General features: G+C 41.5%; 2 long non-coding RNA genes across 2 annotated transcripts in view; one reads left to right on the top strand and one right to left on the bottom strand.

Moving 5' to 3' along the window:
- LOC132827311 (uncharacterized) overlaps positions 1 to 6,584 on the top strand; it is a 29,288-nt gene extending 22,704 nt beyond the window's left edge. Inside the window, exons 4-5 of the long non-coding RNA XR_009645987.1 lie at positions 6,021 to 6,100; positions 6,498 to 6,584. This is a non-coding gene — a long non-coding RNA (uncharacterized LOC132827311). The remainder of the gene's footprint in view (positions 1 to 6,020; positions 6,101 to 6,497) is intronic.
- LOC132827312 (uncharacterized) lies at positions 1,868 to 4,405 on the bottom strand. Its single transcript, XR_009645988.1, has 3 exons — positions 4,322 to 4,405; positions 3,686 to 3,713; positions 1,868 to 2,019 (listed from the first exon to the last, which is right to left on the bottom strand). It is a non-coding gene; the product is annotated as an uncharacterized LOC132827312 (long non-coding RNA).
- Positions 6,585 to 18,349: the final 11,765 nt, after the last annotated feature.

Below are 18,349 nucleotides of genomic sequence, written 5' to 3'. Positions count from 1 at the left end.
AAGCAACATTTTTACCTATTATTTACTATCCATGCTACTTAACTCTGTGATCTGCCTGTATTGCTCGCAAGACAAAGCTTTTCACTGTGCCTCGGTACACGTGACAATAAATTCAGTTCAATATAGATAAGATTAAAAATAAAAGTTGCTTATTTTTGAGCAACTATAGCACCCAAACTTTCTACAAAGATAGACATTTTTTAAAAGGAAGCTACTGGAACGTAAGTGGGGTGGGGAGGATTCTTGATTTCAAGTCAATTGATACCTTTTAAAAACAAAGAGCTGGGTCAATTGAGAAAGGGTGATTGGAATAGATTTTGATTGGCAATACAGATATTAGGCTGAAATCCTGAATGAATACTGATATATGGATTCTGGATCATGTGTTCCAGAAGGGCTGAATGGCCTTAAACTTATTGTGGTAGTTAGATCCTAATGAGATGCTCTGTCTGCACTGTGACAAGCACAACGTCCAGATGAAGGAACAAATATAAATATAGAAGCTCCACAATTTTGCATTTTTACCTGGAAGGCATTGCAGGGGTGACTTGATTTCAAGATCGCAAGGTTGTTTAGATTAGATTACTTACAGTGTGGAAACAGGCCCTTCGGCCCAACAAGTTCACACCGACCCGCAACCCACCCATTCCCCTACATTTTACCTCCTTTACCTAACACAACGGGCAATTTAGCATGGCCAATTCACCTGACCTACACATCTTTGGACTGTGGGAGGAAACCGGAGCACCCGGAGGAAACCCATGCAGACACGGGGAGAATGTGCAAACCTCACACAGTCAGTCGCCTGAGTCGGGAATTGAACCCAGGTCTCTGGTGCTGAGTGCTAACCACTGTGCCACTCTGCCGCCGTGTCAGGAAGAAAATTTTCAACTGGTCTGGCAGCATTTGTAAAGGGGGAAAATAGTTAACAGCAACATTCTAGCAACAAGTCACAAGCCTGAAGCATTAAATGTTTGTCTTACTCCATGTACCTCTCCCCGACAAGTATTTTCAGCATTTTTTGTTTAATATATAAGCTGTTGAGGGACATTTTAAAATGAGGAAGGTTTGTAGAAACTCAGCAGTTCTGGCAGGATCCATGGAGGTAAAAACTGCGAGCAGTTCGAGTCCCACAACCTTTCTTCAGAACTTGGTTTTTATTTCAACTATCCAGCATCTGCATTATTTTGTTTTGTGGGCAACAAGGAGAAATATGTAGGAGAATGTACTTGGATTTTCAGAACAGAGAAAAAAAGAAGCCTGTGAGGGAACATGACTGTAGTAGTATTGCTAAAATAGAAAGACAAAGTAGGTTGTAATTTAAAAGCAGCACAGACACATAACACACACAAGGTGGATGCCAGCACCTTCCTAGTTAAAAACTTAGATCCTTCAGCTACAGAAAACAGTGACATCTTTGCTTTCTGCAAGAGGTTCTCAGATAAGGCCATTGAAAAATGAATGTCGTCAAATTCAGGAACTGCTTTGTACAGGAATCTTAAAGAGTGAAAATCTCAGCCTGCTGCTTATATAAAGTAAGAGTTTGAGACAAATGTAACATTGTTAAAAGGTCCAGGTAACTCTGGGTAAGAAAGGAATAGATTCAGAAAGTATAAAGTCATAAAGTAAACAGGAATCTACTCACTAGTTATTGATAAAGTTAAAAATCACACAACACCAGGTTATAGTCGAACAGGTTTATTTGGAAGTACTAGCTTTCAAAGCGCTGCTCCTTCATCAAGGTAGCTGTGGAGCAGGATTCTAAGACACAGAATTTATAGCAAAAGATCAGAGTGTCATGCAACTGAAACGATATATTCAACAAACCTTTGCTGTTAAGTCTTAAAGCTTGTACTTCCAAATAAACCAGTTGTGTGATGTTTAACTTTGTCCACCCCAGTCGTACACCGGCACCTCCACATCGTAGTGATTGATAGTTCTCCAGTCATTTCTCAGTAAGAGTGGTGATGGTTTTCAAATAATTGGTACCAAGGTTGTGACCACGGTAAATCACTTGGTCTGAATTGAAAAGGACAAAGGGGAAGATTGAGTGTTAGATGTCGCCAAAACCAAGTTCTAAAGACCTGAAAATTATAGGAAGAATAGACTGAGGAAGGTAGAGAATCAAGAGGGAAAAGGAAAAATGTGTAAATGTAGGAAACAGCGCAATGAATCAGAATTTCTGCAGGGAGGTAAGAAAATGGTAGCACAGCATGCTGTGTAGGTTGTAAGAGGAATGAGAGATCATAGTTCTCAAAATTCCTCTGGTGGACAAAATTCTGGTGAAGATACCCCAGCATCCAACAAGGAAGATATCTCTGCTGAAGCCCTTCCTTGAAGGCTTATTCAATGGAAACTATTCTTTCACTCCTGGCATATAGCAACCTACCAGCAATCAGGTAAACAAAGTAATCCCACCTACATGACTGGTAGGACTGATTTTTTTAAAATGCTCATGGATTGTGGACATCACTGAACCAGCACTTATTGCCCATCCTAATTAGTCAGAGGGCAGTTAGCAACCACTATGCTGCAGATCTGGAGTCACATGTAGGACAGACCAGGTAAAGATGGCAGATTTCCTTCCCTAAAAGATATTAATAAAACAAGTGGGCTTTTCTTGGCAATGGTTTCACAGTCATTAAACTCTTGTTTCCAGATTATTATTGAATTCTAATTCCACCATGGCAACAGACCTTCAGAACAATACCTGGGTCACTGGATTAATAGTCGAGAGTGTGGTGCTGGAAAAGCACAGCAGATCAAGCAGCATCCGAGGAGCAGGAGAATCGAGTTTTGAGTATAAGCCCTTCATCAGGAAGTGTTTTCCTGATGAAGGGCTTATGCCCGAAATGTCAATTCTCCTGCTCCTCAGATGCTGGCTGACCTGCTGTGCTTTTCCAGCACCACACTCTTAACTCTGATCTCCAGAATCTGCAGTCCGCACTTTCTCCTCCCTCGTTGAATAGCCTAGCGATAATACCACTAGGCCATCATCTACCTTCTTTTGTCCGACCTGTAATCAATATAAACCCTGGAGACAGAAAGCAAATAATTTGCATCAAACCATATCAAGAAAGCTAACTGTATAAGCTGAGTATAAGCAAAATTAATAATGGTTTCAGAAGTCTATACTTGAACAGAAATTCTAAAAAGAAACACTGCTTTTAAAAATATAAAAGGTGGCTTATTTCTGAGCTGCTGGCTGGTTGCTTTAGGGCTGAGCTGGCATGAGGTTATGAATTGAGTCAGAATTACTAATAGACGTCAAACCAAGACTGCCCAAGGGACCTGGATTGGTTTGCATTGGAGTAGTGAACAGAAACTGAATCAAGTCAGGGCAGCCAGCAGAAGGCAGGTCTTAACTCCATGTATAAAATCAATTTTCAAATCAACTTGCTCAGGCAAAGCTTGGGAACAGGTGGGACTTGAAACCGATCCTTCTAGCCTAGAGGTAGCAACACTACCACTGTGTTACAAGATTATCTATTTTTTTAATCAGCCTGTTTGAACATGATATGACACACCTCCTTGACAAGTGAGACCTGTCTGGTCCAGAGGCTGGGTCAAAACCATTCCATCGTAACACCTTGTATGTTAAAGCACGCTTTAGAAAATATTACTCGCACCATTTGGATAAAAGACATATTCTATGCTAACATTAGTTTTAGAAATTTTAACTCACCTGGAACAAGTGAGTCATGGTAATACCACTGAAGAGAAATTGAAAGCATCCGCCATTTTGGTCAGGGTTGGATAGATCCATAGCAAAGAATATTTCCAGCAAAGGAAAAGGAAAGAAAAACAATTAGATGATTGGCAACAAACCCATGAAAACATGCATGTAAAAAGTATCGCCTTGGTAAGAAGTGTACCGTCATAGAATTACACATTAGGAGGCCATTCTGGTCATAATACTGATTCCTGTTGTTTCACACAGGTTTTCAGTTAGCCCCATTTTGCTGCTCCTTTTCTAAAGGCCTGCAACTCTTTCCTTGTCAATTATTTATTCAATTCCACTGGAACATTCATGTTGAATCTGGTCCTCCACATTCCCATTTGCGCACTTATCAGTGGAAACTTTCTTCTGTCCACATGACCAAAACTCCCTCCTAATTTTGAACACATCCATGGAATCTCCCCTTAGCGTTTTCCACTCCAAGGAGAACTCGACTGTCTGGCAGATCTGCGCAAAGTTCCTCATCTGACGATGTGGATTGTAGCTATTGGGGTTATCCATTAAAATCTCACGCGACATCCCTGCCTGAGGGGTAAAATGGTGCTTTTTAATATAGTGTCTGAAGTGGAAAAAAAAACTCACAAAACATTCTCCCTTGCGGCACGCTGCCTGCTTTATTCAGTATAGATTCTGTGCCCATAGTGCCAGAAGGCAAGGTCACTGAGGTTGCTTCTCTTACACTCAGCTCCTGAAAAGAATCCAGCTGGCCAGAGAGACATGTCCCACAATGCAGCAGTGCAGTAGCAGATAAGGGACTTGGCTGCAAGCTGTCCAACGTGAGTAGAATGTCGAAGGAACGTGTATTTTGAAGGGTGTTGGAGCAACTGTCTGCCTTCTGAAGATGCAGCTGGCTTGAAGAAAAAGAGGCCAAGCCAGATAAGGATGGGAAGCTATAAGCCACTGTAATTTAGAAAAAGAGGGATGAACCGGTTTGATTTTGCAGTATAATAGATAATTTTATCCTTCCTTTAGAAGAAAATAAAAGCTACTTTGCTCCTTCATGACTGTTTTACAATGGAAGAGACCTGGCGATTATATACTATCATTTTGAAGTAATCCCCTTTCTCTTCACTGCACCAATTTTTATCTTAAAAGAAAATGTAACATCCTTATCAACACACTCCAGCTTTTCATCAAAACCTTTTGCAGCTCACTAGAGATGATTGTTTTAAAGGCCAGTGTCGGGGTGGAGCAGAATTTCTCTCAGGCTCGGTGAAAGTGTTAACTAACTTCCTATCCGTCAGCTCCGAGTGACTTGTCTCTGGCCCACTGAGTCTCTAAGCATCCATTGCTTCGAGCTCAGATAATTGTTTTAAGTGCTGTTTCCTGTTGCTTCGCTATTCTAGCTACATTGTGCTGAAGCCTGTCCAGGACTCAAGTCCTGTCCCTCCCTTTCCCAAACTCCCAGCACAGCTGCCTGCCTGTGTGCTACAGACAAAAAAAGCTGCAGATGCTGGAATCCAAAGTAGACAGGCAGGAGGCTGGAAGAAAAGTCAGGCAGCATCAGGAGGTGGAGAAGTCAACGTTTCGGGTGTAATCCTTCTTCAGGACTAGGTGTGGGTGTGGGGGGGAGCTGCAGATAAAGAGGGTGGTGGGGGCAGGGTGGTGAAGTTGGGATAGGCGAAGACAGATAGAGGGTACAACCTGGTTTGGTCGCTGGGAGGAATGAATCCGATTGGTGGCAGGAAGCAGTGGAAGGGAGGGGCTGGAGCTGGGAAGGGAGTCGGGGGATGGGAAGGGAGGTTATTTGAAATTGGAGAACTCAATGTTGAGTCCTCTGGGCTGTAGGCTGCCAGGCCTTCCCATCCCCCAACTCCCTTCCCAGCCCCTCCCCTTCCCTTCCACTCCTCCCTGCCACCAATCGGATTCATTCCTCCCATTGACCAACAAAGTTGTATTCTCTACCTGTCTTCACGTATCCCCACTTCACTCCCATTTCTGCCCCCCAACTCCCTTCATCTGCAGCTCTCCTCACACTCCCACCCCCCCCCCAGTCCTGAAAAAAGTTTATATCCGAAATGTCGACTTCTCCACCGTCTGATGCTGCCTGCCTTGCTGTGTTCCTCTAGCCTCCTGCCTCTCTGCCAGAGCATAAGAGTCTTTAGGAATTAGATTACATTACTTACAGTGTGGAAATAGGCCCTTCGGCCCAACAAGTCCACACCAACCCGCCGAAGCGCAACCCACCCACACCCATTCCCCTGCATTTACCCCTTCACCTAACACTACGGGCAATTTAGCATGGCCAATTCACCTGACCTGCACATTTTTTGGATTGTAGGAGGAAACTGGAGCACCCGAAGGAAACCCACGCAGACACAGGGAGAACATGCGAACTCCACACACAGAGAATCACCTGAGGTGGGAATCGAACCCGGGTCTCTGGCACTGTGAGGCAGCAGTGCTAACCACTGTGCCACTGTGCCGCCCAATTAAAAAGACCCTGAGTCGCAACAAGACCGTCATTGATAAATCTGTCTTATCGGCCCACCCACATACTTCCATTTTGAAATTTTGCTTTGCAAATAGTAGTTTGAACTTTATGTGGAATCCATTTGCTGTTTAACCTTTTTAAATGTGAACAGGCTTGTGCACTGTAGCTTGGAAAATATTATTTTCAAGGGCTATATTGCTCAATTCCCTCCATTTACCCGAGTTTTCATTGCAAAGCTACAGATCAATACTCTCTAGCATAAATCACTCAATTGGCGTTGAGACATTTTACCTAACTTTCTCGTTTCTCACTCCCATTTCACAGATCCGTTGATACTGAAGCAAGTTGATGTACTGTACGTCTACCATCATCCCAATATGAAATCAATTAAAACTGATCGGTTTTTAGAAATTTTAGAAGAGTAGAAGTTATTACATGTGTACTGTGGAACTTTTTGGATTAATACAACACATTAGTGAGCAGGCTCTTCATTATTGAATTGGATGATCTTGGTGATCAATCATGGCTCTTTCTTCTTCATCTCAAATATATTTTTTAACCAATAAACAATGATTTTTCATGGCTTTCAGTTGATTTAATTGACTGCTTTCCTCATCAGTATGGCTCAATTCCACAGGAATGATATCTTGTTCAATTATTTCACAACACAAGGCAGGTTACTGAAAGTCAACAGCTCAGACCCACAAGGACTCTTACTGGCTGTCATTGGTGGGATATCAGAACTAAGTATTGCCAATGCCAACTGTGGGGTTGCCAGGAATTGTAACCCAGGGCATTGCTGTGGGCAACCCTAGAGAGACATCATATTGGTGATAAATCATTTGAGTAATATTTTGTATTAATTACAAAAATATTTGATATGAGGAAGAAAGGGCTGAGATTGACAGTTCATCCAATTCAGTAATAAAGAGTCTGCTCAATAATGAGATGGGTAATTGGGGCACTGTGACAATGTACATGTTGAGCAAACATGTGATAAAATGTCTAACAAGATTCACAGATTCATAGAGATTCATAGAGATGTACAGCATGGAAACAAACCCTTCCATCCAATCAGTCCATGCCGACCCAATATCCCAACCTAATGTCTTCCCACCTGCCAGCACCCGGCCCTTACCCCTCCAAACCCTTCCTATTCATATATGCCTTTTAAACATTGCAATTGTACCAGCCTCTACCACTTCCTCTGGCAGCCCATTCCATACACGTACCACCTCTGCAAGAAAATGTTGCCTCTGAGCCTTCTTCACTATTCTATCTACCTGCAACTCTACATTCAAGGAGCTGTGAACCTGCACTCTAAGATGTTCACTTAGCCTCGACAAAACCTGACTGTGATACATTTCAGCTGAAAAGCAATTTACATTTATGTTCATAAACATCTCCATCATCTATATTTGTGCCATTGTTATGTGTATACTTGGAACAATTGCATGTACTCCTTCAATAGTTCCATGGTGACAGCCAGTGACTGAAGTGTTGAGGATAAAAGTCTTGCTTTATTTTAGGTATTTTGCTTGCTTCCATTTCTTATATTGCACACAGTCTGCAGGAAGTTTAGCTTTGAATCACTCAACAATTCTGCTCAGCTATCTGTGAGAAATGCTAATTTTTCTTCTCGTGATGGATACAACTCCTTCTCCAGCTGAGGAGAAGAGCCAGGAATCTACACAGTGCCTTTTTGACAACAACAAATCTCATATCATCAAAGTACTGCATAGAGTTCTTTCAATTTACATCTATCTTCTTTGATACTTTCAGCTTGGGACTTAACGTCTTTACTGAAAATGTGTTGCTGGAAAAGCACAGCAGGTCAGGCAGCATCCAAGGAACAGGAGATTCGACGTTTCGGGCTTCCTGAAGAAGGGCTTATGCCCGAAACGTCGAATCTCCTGTTCCTTGGATGCTGCCTGACCTGCTGCGCTTTTCCAGCAACACATTTTCAGCTCTGATCTCCAGCATCTGCAGTCCTCACTTTCTCCTACTTAATGTCTTTGCTTTGCCCTTAAATGGATTTATAGTAAGTAGTGAGGAAGGAGGGTGGAGACTGATTCCAAGCACTGATCAAGTGTGCATGAAGTCAGCACCTGAATTTCTATGTGGTCTAGAGAGTTGGATATGAAATTTGATGGTTTGATCAGTCTGAAGCTCAATTCAATGCAGAAATGTTGGAAGCCAAATACTGTCATATTCTTTAGCACTTGAGAGAAGATTCCATTCTGATTCATGGGATTACAATTGGGATTGGGAACAGAGTGACAGGGGGATCTTCCACTTCAACTTAATGACAATTACAGAGAGTCCAGGAAGAAAGAAAATCAATAAACCCTGTCATCCTGATGAATTTTATTAAGTGGTTAAATGGCAGCAATTACATTGTAATATCTCCAGCTTTATCATGAGATATAGGTTTTATGATAGATCAATGTATTTACTGGTGTAATTTATTTGCATTGCTTCAGATGGCCAATATCATAACTAGGCTGAACAATCAAACAAAGGTTCTGGATTAGTGGTGCTGGAAGACCACAGCAGTTCAGGCAGCATCCAAAGTGCAGCAAAATCGATGTTTCGGGCAAAAGCCCTTCATCAGGAATAAAGGGCTTTTGCCCGAAACGTCGATTTCGCTGCACTTTGGATGCTGCCTGAACTGCTGTGCTCTTCCAGTGCCACTAATCCAGAATCTGGTTTCCAGCATCTGCAGTCATTGTTTTTACCTAATCAAACAAAGGTGTCAAAAGTCGTAGCCCCCCAAAACACGAACAGGTATCAGGAGGAGGAGGAGAGAACTCATACTAGTCACGATGCAGACAGCATGCGAGCATTAGAGTGTCATGCTGGAAAAGCACAGCAGCTCAGGCAGCATCCGTGGAGCAGGAAAATCAACGTTTCAGGCAAAAGCCCTTCATTTGCATCTGCAGTCCTCACTTTTGCCTAGCATGCTTGCATTGTTAATTCATATGTTTGTAACATGCAGCCAAGCGTTGCAATCCTGAATAAGGTCACAAAAATCATAAGAGACTAGCTCAAGTTGAAGCTCGTCCGAAGAAGGGCTCATGCCCGAAACGTCGATTCTCCTGCTCCTTGGATGCTGCCTGACCTGCTGCGCTTTTCCAGCAACACATTTTCAGCTCTGATCTCCAGCATCTGCAGTCCTCACTTTCTCCCAGACTATACAAAACCAAACATGAATCTCAGTAACTGAATGCAGAGCTGGAAATCATTTTTTATGAGTGAGTTTAAACTGGAAAAGATATAAAAATGACAATATATGGCAGCAAGATGGACAGGAGGAGAGATGTACATCTCCTGCACCAAGGCCTCCAGTGTTGTGTTGGAGAACCTTACAGCAGCTTTGCTGCCACATCCACAGTGGCCAACTGGGCCTCACAAAGACACTGCAAAGATAACAGGAGCATTTGGCTGTCACAGTCAATGCCAACAGCACACATCAAGGTCCTGGATGCACTGCAGGACCTCATTTGAATGGTCAGAGTCAGTGAATTCTTCTTCAAAATGCTAGATCACACTAATTGCACCATTAGCCTGAAACACAGGTCAACTCACTGCCTCCCAACTTATTTATGCACCAACTAACAATACCGCATTCAGAGGTTCACTTACTTTTGCACATTTAGCTATGTTGACCAAACACACGCCAATCACCTCAACACTGGGTGGGATTTTCATGTTGGGTTTGGGCAACATGAATCAGGCCATTGCCGAGTTCAGAAACATGAGCCAATCACTTCTGTCCTTAGTCAGGAGCTAGGGTTTAGGTTTCTTGATATCTAAAGGTGGAGGAGGAGGAGGAGTTTCACTCCCAAAGCAGCTAGTTGGAAGGCCCATCTTGATCTGCTGCAGCATCTAGCCAGTTCTCACACACAGTTCTCATCTCACTGCTCACCTCCATTCAGGTCCTTGTCTCCTCCTGGGTCCCTGGAACCTCCTATGCCGCCTTTTCATTTTCCATGCCTCCAGCATGATTCCAAGCATTCTTTATAACCATCTGACATATACACTCCTCCCGAGCCTTGCCATAGCAATGGGAATCCTTTGAAATGACTATATATAAATGTATACCTCTAACTATCTAGTGGAGCAGTTACTTAAAAACAGCTATTATCTTTTTAAAAACTCTTAATCCATTGTGGGAAAAAAAAACGTAAATCCCTGAAGTGATTATTCATTGTAAAAATCAAACAATGAATATTCAATTTAGTAATCACATTAAAAACTGTTGCTCATAGAGTCATAGAAATGTACAGCACTGAAACAGACCCTTCAGTCCAACTCGTCCATGCCGACCAGATATCCTGACCTTATCTAGTCCCGATTTGGAGATGCCGGTGTTGGACTGGGGTGTACAAAGTTAAACATCACACAACACCAGGTTATGGTCCAACAGGTTTAATTGGAAGCACACTAGCTTTCGGAGCGACGTTCCTTCATCAGGTGATTGTGGAGGGATTGATCGTAACACAGAATTTATAGCAAAAATTTGCAGTGTGATATAACTGAAATTATGCATTGAAAAATTCATTCTAACAGATGAAAGGCTTAACAGACAATCAATTTTTCAATGTATAATTTCAGTTACATCACACTGCAAATTTTTGCTATAAATTCTGTGTTACGATCGAGCCCTCCAAAATCACCTGATGAAGGAGCGTCGCTCCGAAAGCTAGTGTGCTTACAATTAAACCTGTTGGACTATAACCTGGTGTTGTGTGATTTTTAATCGAGTCCCATGTGTCAGCACTTGGCCCATATCTCTCTCAAAATGCAGTACCTCACATTTAACTAAATTCAATACCACCTGTCACTCCTCAGCTCCATTGGCCCATCTGACCGAGGTCCCATTGTACTCTGTGTTAATCTTCTTTACTGTCAACTAAACCTCCAAATTTTGTGTCATCTGCAAAATTACTAACTATACCTCCTATGGTCACATCCAAATCATTTACATAAATGATGAAGAACAGTGGACCTAACACCAATCCTTACAGCACACCATTGGTCACAGGCTTCCATTCCGAAAAGCAATTCTCCACAACCACCCTTGGTCTCCTACCTTTGAGCCAATTTTATGTCCAAATAGCTACTTCTCCTTATATTCCATGTGATCTAATTTGTTCCTTTCATATTTACTTAAAACTAGCAAACAGTGCACATAACTCCCTGCTTTGATAACTGGTTCTAACACTTTTCAAACCTAGCCAAGCCTTCATAATGACTCCAGCTGTCTAAATTAAATCTTCCCAAATGCAAACGACAAAGTTATTGAAACTACAAAAATGACCAGCCATATTTTTCGTGACCTCACATGACCTGTCAATCAAAGCAGTCCAAGAGTAGGTGTCAATTATATTTTAAGTGAAGGGTGTAGAAGTCCTTTATTTCAATCTTGAAAAACTGGAGACATTTTCTTCATTTAAGAGTACCACAGGAGCATACACACGCATTGATTTCTTCAGGTTTGAATGCATAATAATTCTTCTGCAAATGGGTTAGGTACTCTAATGCACCTTAACAATTGCACAATGCTAATTGGTGTTGAAACTATAGGAATGGATAAGATGCAGGGTCATTCTGAGGCCAGGTTGAGTGATGTACAAAGTTTGGGTAGGCCCTGAGCAAGCACAAGGACCATATGAAAGCTGCAAACTCACAAACGGTGTGGGAGCAAAACCACCCAGCTTCTCGACAGCCTTTCCAACTGTTCTGGAACCTGTGAGTTCTCCCTCTTCATCAAGTTATAAAAGAACCTTGGAAACTGAGATTGCTACAATAGCCATCGCTGCCTCAATGCCTTTGCCACCTGAAGAGGAGAAAGAATTTCTTCCGAGGTGCTCCAGGCACAAGGGGCGAGCCACTGAGTGGCACACACTGCTCATACCAGAGGCAGATTGGGAGGAACCTGACCCAGTGCTAAAATATCCCAGGAGGTGCTACAAAAATAAAGAACCGGCCTATGTTCTCGGACCCCGAAGGCAAGAGATGTAATGATTGTAACAAGCTCAGCAGGTGGACCTGAATAAATATGAGTTCTGAGATTTGTGGCTGCTAACCTGGTCCAGTCAGGGACTCCTGAATGACAGATATAAACAGGAGTGTCAGAGGTTCTGTTCACTCTGAGAGCTGGCTCTGAGGGTGCTGGATCAGTGTTAAGGACTCTCCATGTGCAAATAAAGGGGGACTTGGTGATGGGACACCGGCCTCTATGAAGTTATTTCACCCAAAATTCATAAACTCTCAAAAATGGTGTGTTTTTGAAATCTCAAAAAACTTTCCTAGTCCAATAAAATTACTGAGGTGTAAGAAAAACAAATTTCTCCTACATCTGTAAATTGTCATCCCAACATCAGTGGACATACATGTGGGGTTGCCACCGAACCTCTACTTCGCCCTATCTGACTATGGGAAGATTGTATGAAAGGAAATTCAAGATTGCTGTTTTGCAGATTTGTTTTTGATTAGCTCAAACTCGTTCCTAATATTCTCAGGATATGAAAACCCAGCTCATTATATCACACTCAATGACAATCTTCCATATCTGTTGTGTTCATAAGCACAAGCCACAGGCAGCAGTACCTAACTGGTAGTGAACAGTTCTGAAGAAGAGTCACTGGACCCAAAAAATTAACACTCCTTTTGTCCACAGATGCTGCTGGATCTGTTGAGTTTTTCAGCTTATGATTCTGATTTCCACCTTCCACAGTTCTTTGTGTTTTTATATATATATCTGCACTCTTGGCCTGCAAATGTGCTCCCTGCTCACTTCATTCAGTCCAATAAAACAGTTTTTCACTTTTTGTTGTGTCATTGTTAACCTGAACACTTGCATTTTCAGCTTGTTCATGGTTTCCTGAGCTGGTTGGGTAACAAGTTGTCCAAGTTGTCTGTATGTCGTTCCTCCAACTATAACAACCAAGCTGTGTGTCACCTAATAGCACTTTATTTCATCTTCTCCTCTGCTTTTTTTTCAAAACCTTGGTGATAATCTTTTTGCCTTTTCACCTACATTTCTCAAAAAGCCATGATGAAGACTTCCCTCATACATCAATGAGTAATAGTCATGTGGAACATGCCATAGACAAAAGGGTGGGCCTTAAACAAAATTCGCATTTTATAATGATTAGAATGCTTTGGCTGGGGTGGCAGTATGTTCACAACAATTTGCATCAAAAGCTGGAAATGGGCAGGGTGGATGGTGGAAATCTACCAGGAGTCAGACTCTGATTATATCCACTCAATGTGTACGTACACCATGTTGGCAAAACAGGAACATAATAATTCAGTTCACTACAGTTGCTCTGCTTTGCAAGTCTTAGGGTTATGTCATATTAGTTCTGAAATCCAATGTTCCTGCTTGAGGGTATTATATGGCACATAACGCTATCACCAGTGTTAGTCATCAGCAATTTAAGAACAGGAGGTGAAACAATTTCTAATTTATTTTTAAATTCTGTAACATTACCAATACTGAGCATCATTCTATAAATAAACAAATAAACCAAATTGGTGACTTATGAAAATGTTATCCTGAATCTTTTAGTAATGAAACAGGCATATACCAAATAGCAGAACATAAATTTCCTTTCTTCTATCAAATTTTGATTCTTGAATTATATAATTGACGGAATGAGGGGAGAACCTTTCTCGGCTGCTGCACTGACCTTTCCCTGTTCTGTACAAGGACCACTGTAAAAATCTTCACTGGCTGTTGAACACTTGATAATGTCATCACAAGATGAAAGGCCTGCACGCATGAGCAACTTTTTGTTCTCTCAACTTGAGGTACTTGGTAAATTACAGAGTTTCTCTCAATCCTTCTCAGCCAATCAGTTTTAAGCATTAAATGACCATAGGTGGCATTCTTGTTTCTCAGGCAGAAGGCAGTGGATACAAATTTTACTCCAAGGATTTTGGCGCAAAAAGTAAGGCTGACGCAACAGTGCAGTACCGGCTGAATGCTGCATTGTCAATGCTTTCATCTTTCAAAGGAGATGCTAACTAGGATTCCATCTCCCAACTGGATATAAAAGGTCCCCATAGCTAATTCAATGAAGAGTTACCCTTTAAGTCCTGTTTAATGGGTCTACCATAAAGGTTGCACATTCGCATCCTCACTTGTTGTCTGAGGCATGGTGATACTCAGATTAAATCCCCACTAACCATCCCTGTTTAATGAGACAGCAGCTGTCTGGTCCTCTGGATCTAAGACAACTTTACCTTCATTGTTAATATGTATTCTGCAAACATCTTCACAGAGAAAAAAAACAGATTATCCACTTATTATGTTATTGCTGTTTGCAGGCGCTTGTTGTGTGCAAATTAGCTGCCACATTTCCTACATTACTATAGTGACACACTTCAGAATGTCCCTGATTGGATGTAAAGTACTTTGGGATGTCCTGAGGTAATGGAAAATGCTACATAGATACAAGTTTATTTTCTTTCTCACATTGTACTTGTACAGTAACAATGTTATTCAGGTATCATTACAAACTTCATTATATATCAATTCCACAAAACTAAACTCAATATTTAAATAATGGTTGTAAAAATGTTACCTCTAACCAAATGTTTACTCTGCTTTGTCACATTTCATGTTCTATATTTTTAACTACTTTTTGACCTAATTCAAATAAATAACTTTCCACTGATTTTAATATGCACTATATTTTCTTAGAAAAGCAGCCTAAAATTATTTTCTCTTGTTTTATTATGTTGTCTCCATATTTTGCTAGCTATTTTAAACATTGGGGTAATTTGGGTTTTGATTAGTTGGACATCCCATTGAATCAAATTGATGGTGGCCAATTGCCCATCAAAGTTGAGAATGAGGAGGAAAGCAAATGTTCCTGATCAATATTCAGTTAATTTCTTTCTAATGAACCTATTATTGTCATATACTTCCAGAGCAGGCAGGACTTGAATCAAGGCCTCCTATCCAGAGGGAAGGATGCTACGAGCAAACAAGTCCTTCAACCCTACTTTGACCTTTAATGGAATTACCTTGCAGTTGTGCTACCATTATCTAGAATCAGCCCATATTCATCAACCTGTATTCTGAACAATGTAGCTATCCATACAAATAGACAACCAACTATTCAATCAATCTTATCAATCACCAAGGAATCAACAGCCAACCTACTTAACCAGGCATATCAATCAATTAACCCGACAATTATTTGGCTAGCTACCAAACTGACCACTCAGTGAACTGACTTGTCAGCATCAGATCTTACTCAAAAGTCAATATCAAAAAAAAAATTGGGGCATCAGAAACCAGCCAACCAGATCATCAATCAATCAGCTGTCAGCAACTTTCCATAAAATTAACCAGTCACCAGGCCAGCTAGAACACTGTGGCACAGTGGGAGTGTCACTATTGGGTCAGTGGATTTGGGGTTAACTCTTACCTGTCCTAGGGATATGTAATAACATGTCTAGACAGACTATTGCAATAATAAATACATATATACCATTCACATTGAGTTTAGGAGTTGGGACGCCATGTTGCGGATATATATGAGGCTACATTTAAAATATTGCATTCAATTCTAGTCCCCATGATATAGGATAGATGTTGTTAAACTTGAAAAGGTTCAAAAAAGATTTCCAAGAAGGTTGCCAGGTCTGGAGAGTTTGAGCAATAGGGAGAGGCTGAATAGGCTGGGGCTATTTTTCCCTGGAGAGTCAGAGGCTGAGGGGTGACCTTATAGAGGTTTATGAAATCATGTAGAGCATAGCTAATAGCCAAAGTCTTTTTTCCCTAAGGTATAGAAGTCCAGAACTAGAGGGTATAGGCTTAAGGTAAAAGGGACAAGATTTAAAAGGGACCTGAGCGGCAACATTTTCACGCAGAAGATGATGCATGTAGAGAACAAACTACCAGAGTGGGTAAAATTGCAACATTTAAAAGGCATCTTGATGGGTCAAGAATAGGAAGGGTTTAGAGGGATATGGGCCAAATGCTGGAAAATGCGAGGAGGTCAGATTTGGACATCTAGTCGGTGCGGATGAGTTCAACCAAAGGTTTTGTTTCCATGCTGTATCACCATATGACTCTATAGCCTCACAAGATTCCAGACTAATTAGTTGGGTAGAAGGCCAGGTATCTGACCAAATGTGAAACAGCCACATAGCTATCTGACCAGGTTTACATAGAACATAGAACATAGAATAATGCAGCACAGAACAGGCCTTTCAGTCCTCAATGTTACGTCAACCTGTGAACTAATCTAAGCTCATCCCCAACACTATCCCATCATCATCCATGTGCTTATCCAAGGATTGTTTAAATCTCCCTAATGTGGCTGAGTTAACTACATTGGCAGGCAGGGCATTCACACCCTGACCACTCTGAGTAAAGAACCTGCCTCTGACATCTGTCTTAAATCAATCACCTCTCAATTTGTAGCTATGCCCCTCATACAAGCTGACATCATCATTCTAGGAAAAAGACTTTCACTGTCTACCCTATCTAATCCTCTAATCATCTTGCATGTCTCAAATCCCTCTTAGCCTTCTTCTTTCCAATAAGAACAGACCCAGGTCTCTCAGCCTTTCCTCATAAGACCTTCCGTCCAAACCAGGCAACATCCTGGTAAATCTCCTCTGCACCTTCCCGTAATGGGGTGACCAGAACTGTGCACAATATTCCAAGTGTGGCTGCACTAGTATTTTGTATAGTTGCAGCATGACATTATGGCTCCAGAACTCAATCCCTCTACCAGTAAAACCTAACACACTATATGCCTTCTTAACAGCACTATCAACCTGGGTGGCAACTTTCAGGGATCTATGTACATGGACACCAAGAGACCTCTCACATCCACACTACCAAGAATCTTTCCATTGAACCAGTATTCTGCCTTCCTGTTATTCTTCCCAAAGTGAATCACCTCATATTTATCTGCATTGAATTCCACTTACCACCTCTCAGCCCAATTCTACAGTTTACCCAAGAACCCCTGCAACCTGCAACATTCTTCCACACTGTCCACCACTACACCAACTTTGGTGTCATCTGCAAACTTACTAACCCATCCACCTTTGCCAGCATCTAAGTCATTTATAGAAATGATAAACAGCAATGGTCCCAAAACAGATCCTTGTGGCACACCACTAGTAACTGGACTCCAGGTTGAATATTTTCGATCAACCACCACTCTCTGTTTCCTTGCAGAAAGCCAGTTTCTAATTCAAACTGCTAAATCGCCCTCAATCCCATGCCTCTGCATGTCCTCCAACTGACTACCATGTGGAACCTTATCAAAGGTTTTATTGAAGTATACCACGTTAACTGCCCTATCTTCATCTATGTGCTTGGTCACCTTCTCAAAAAGCTAAATGAGGTTTGTGAGACATGACATGCCCTTGACGAAACCACATTGACTATCTGCAATCAAATTGTTGCTTGCTAGATTATTATAAATCCTATCTCTTGTAATCCTTTCCAAAACTTTTGCTACAACAGATGTAAGGCTCACTGGTCTATAATTACCTGGGTCATCTCTACCGCCCTTCTTGAACAAGGGCACAACATTTGCAATCTCCCAGTCCTCTGGTCCTAAACCTGGAGACAATGATAACTCAAAGATCAAAGCCAAAGGCTCCAACACTTCCTCCCTAGTTTCCCAGAGAATCCTTGGATTAATCCCATCCGGCCCACTCCTTCTAAAATTGATAACACTTCTTCCTTACTAACCTTGATCCTTTCTAGTCTAATATCTCATATCTCATTCTTCTCCTCTACAATATTCTCCTTTTCCTGAGTGAAAACTGATGAGAAATATTCACTTAGCACCTCTCATATTTCCACAGGGTCCACACACAACTTCCTACTTCTGTCTTTGACTGGCCCTATTCCTACCTTCGTCATCCTTTTATTGCTGACATACCTACTGAAAGCTTTAGGGTTCTCCTTTATTCTTCCTGCTAAAGATACTCGTCTTTGCCTCTTCTTACCTCTCTCTTTAAAATCTTCCTCACTAATCTGTAATTCTCCATCACCTCACCTAAACCATCTCATCTCATCATCACATAAGCCTCCTTCTTTTGCTTAACAAGAGACGCAATTTCTGTACTAAACATTGTTTTCTTACCTTATCACTCCCTCCCTACCTTATAGGGACATGCCTATC

This window comes from Hemiscyllium ocellatum, chromosome 24 (genome assembly GCF_020745735.1).
Source record: "Hemiscyllium ocellatum isolate sHemOce1 chromosome 24, sHemOce1.pat.X.cur, whole genome shotgun sequence".
NCBI lineage: Eukaryota > Metazoa > Chordata > Chondrichthyes > Orectolobiformes > Hemiscylliidae > Hemiscyllium > Hemiscyllium ocellatum.
This window is presented reverse-complemented; position numbering and strand designations above follow the sequence as displayed.